The sequence below is a fragment of the Glycine soja genome, chromosome 19, assembly GCF_004193775.1.
Source record: "Glycine soja cultivar W05 chromosome 19, ASM419377v2, whole genome shotgun sequence".
Taxonomy (NCBI): domain Eukaryota; kingdom Viridiplantae; phylum Streptophyta; class Magnoliopsida; order Fabales; family Fabaceae; genus Glycine; species Glycine soja.
In genome coordinates, this window is record NC_041020.1 from 28,240,854 (window position 1) to 28,244,328 (window position 3,475).

General features: G+C 40.2%; 1 non-coding gene across 1 annotated transcript; it reads left to right on the forward strand.

The window, feature by feature from the left end:
* Positions 1 to 1,730: 1,730 nt before the first annotated feature.
* LOC114400992 lies at positions 1,731 to 1,837 on the forward strand. Its single transcript, XR_003664109.1, has one exon. It is a non-coding gene; the product is annotated as a small nucleolar RNA R71 (small nucleolar RNA).
* The last annotated feature ends 1,638 nt before the right edge of the window (positions 1,838 to 3,475 follow it).

Genomic DNA, 3,475 nt, shown 5'->3' on the forward strand with positions numbered 1-3,475 from the left:
GAAATACAGAAAGATCTTCAGATGGGTATTTCATAGCATCCAGAATATTAAAATGAACAGTTATATCACCAAACTCCATGGATAGTGTGCCTGCATAAACATCTATCTTAGTTCTAGCAGTTTTCATAAAGGGTCTGCCTAGAATGATGGGAACTGATCCTTGAGAAAATCCATCTTCCATATTCAAAATATAAAAATCAACAGGGAAAATCAGTTCACCAACTCTAACTAAGACATCTTCTATGAAACCAACAGGGTAGGCAACACTTATATTAGCTAAATGAATTACCACATCAGTTGACTGTAAGGGACCCAGAGATAGAGAATTAAAAATAGACAGAGGCATAACACTAACAGAAGCTCCTAAGTCTAGCATGGCATTGTCAAACTTACTATTCCCTATAATTCAAGGTATGCTGAATGTACCTGGATCTTTGCATTTTTCAGGAATTTGAGGAATAGATTTACCAATCAATGCGGAGACATTTCTGCCCATGCTAATCCGTTCACTTCCTTTAAGCTTCCACTTATTAGTGCACAGCTCCTTCAAGAATTTGGCATATCTTGGAATTTGCTTTATTGCATCCAACATTGGTATGTTTACCTCTACTTTTCTAAACGTTTCCAAGATCTCTTTCTCTGCCTCTTCCATTTTTTTGTTGAAAACTGCTCTTGGAGGGAATGGAAGAGGGGGAATGTGCTGCTTCTGCAAATCAGAATTACCTGTGGAAGAGGATTCACCTGCACATAAATTGTTAGGTAAATTTTTGTCATCACCTTTTTCTGGAGTAGAGTGAAGTTTGGTAGGTTCATTTGCAGATGAGGAAGGTTTTACGGGTTGAGGTCCTTGACACTGCTTTCCCGACCTCAATGAAATGGCACTGACATTTTTGGGATTTTGGACAGCTTGAGAAGGTAGCTTGTAAGAATTCTGGGACTGTTGTTGATTCAATTGGGTAGCCAATTGTCCCATCTGATTGGTTAAGCTCTGAATGGAGGCTCTGGTCTCTTGCTGAAACTGCATGTTTTGCATAGTCATTTGCCTCACAAGTTCTTCAAGGGAAGGTTGTGGAGGGGCCTCAACTGTTGGCTGTTTCTGGGGTTGTTGTTGTTGTTGGATTGGTGGAGGAATGTATGGTCTGCTTGGGCCAGCAGCATTTTGGAAGGAAGGAGCAGGCTGCTGTTGTTGTTGCTGAGGGCTGAACCATCTGAGGTTAGGGTGATTCCTCCATCCAGGGTTGTATCTGTTGCTGGAGAGGTCATAATTATTCTGCTGTGGTTGATTTTGCTGCTGAGGTTGAGGAGGTCTATTGTAAATATTTGCAGCATAAGCTTCAGGCTGCTCAATTGCTCCAGGTTGCTGCATGGAAGGGCAAAGGTCTATATGGTGGTCAGCAGAGGAGCACAAACCACAAACCCTTGCGACAGGTACAGATTTCTGATTCAAGGCCAGCTGGGTTACCAAGTTAACCAATGCATCTAGTTTTCCTTCAAGCTTCTTAGTTTCAGATGATGCAGATGGGCTTGTAGCTACCTCATGCACTCCTCTAATGACTATGGCATCATTTCTGGCGCTAAACTGTTGGGAGTTGGAAGCCATCTTCTCAATTAAATTTTTGGCTTCAGCAGGAGTCATGTCTCCAAGGGCTCCACCACTGGCAGCATCTATCATACTTCTCTCCATATTGTTGAGTCCTTCATAAAAATATTGGAGAAGAAGCTGCTCCGAAATCTGATGGTGAGGGCAACTGGCACATAGTTTCTTAAATCGCTCCCAGTACTCATACAGGCTCTCTCCACTGAGTTGTCTAATACATGAGATATCTTTCCTGATGGCTATGGTCCTGGAAGCAGGGAAAAAATTTTCTAAGAATACTCTCTTAAGGTCATCCCAGCTCGTGATGGACCTTGGAGCAAGGTAATACAGCCAGTCCTTTGCCACTCCCTCTAATGAATGAGGAAAAGCCTTCAGAAATATGTGATCCTCCTGGACATCTGGGGGTTTCATGGTGGAGCAGACAATATGAAATTCCTTCAAATGTTTGTGCGGTTCTTCACCTGCAAGGCCATGAAACTTTGGAAGCAAATGAATCAGTCTAGTTTTAAGAACATATGGGACATCCTCATCAGGGTATTGGATGCACAAGCTTTCGTAGGTGAAATCAGGTGCAGCCATTTCCCTTAGAGTCCTCTCACGGGGTGGAGGTTGTGCCATGTTCTCAGAATGTGCAAAATCAGAATGCTCAAAATTATAATGCTCAAGATCAGGATGTTCAAAATCACCAATAACAGAATGCACAGATTCACCAGTTATGGAATGCTCAGAATGATCAAAAGGTATAAAATGATGCCTAACTAATCTATGAAATGTCCTATCTATCTCAAGATCAAAGGGTTGTAAGTCAGATGGATTGCCTCTAGTCATACACTACATTCAGCATGCACACAACTAGTTGCCTTATCATGTGAATAAAGGTGTAGGTTTGAACTACAGCTACCCTCAAATGATATCCAAATGACTTGAAATTTTGTGAGAAACCTTATAAAATGATGAGAAGATAGCACAAAAAATTTCAGACAAAAATTCAAAGTCTAACTATGAAAGCTAAAAATGGTAAGTTAAGAAAAATAAGTGAATAAAACTTGAAAAATAAAAAACTTTTGACAGAATCGCTTCTTTTGGACGATGGAGACCTCAGCCGGCCTATGGCCGACTACCACGGCGTGGGAAATTTTTTTCTACCCCAAATGCATATATAATAATTGCGATTCTGATAACCGGAGCAAAAGTTATGGCCGTTTGAAGTTTTGACAAACACAAAATTTGCTAGTTTTTTGGAACTTTCAAATCTAACCAAACTAAAGGCTCTAGATATTTTTCCCACAAAATATGGATTAAAAGAAGTTACCACAAAAAAATTCAGCCAAAAATAACAACCCTAGCTACTAAAACAAAAAATCTCAAATAATTCAGCATGGGTGGTCGCTAAATTCCGTCTCTAATTGATTTCTACTACTACTCTGTTTTGCCGCAAGCACTCAAGACTAGCAAAACACCCAAGACTGAAACAGGGGAAACGCTTAATGGGAAAACTGAAACAGAACACACATTAAACAAAATACCAGGACACTAAACAACACTAACACACATACTAACACAATACTAACAATTTAAACATAAAACACGAAAGGATTAAACACACAGCACTAGCTAGCTATTATGAACCTTTGGACACTGCTCCCCGGCAATGGCGCCAAATTTGATCGAGGCCGTACCCGAATCAAATAAACATGAAAATGCAGTAACTAGGAAGTGATCCTAGGTCGTTTCCCAACGAGCAGTGACAAACCAAATGTTCATAATATACTTGTAGTAACAGTAACGATTGGGTGGGGTTTGTTTGTTTTGTGATTAAAGAGCAAAACAAGTAAACTGGAATACGAAACTACTAATATTAAAAATGGGTTGTTCCCT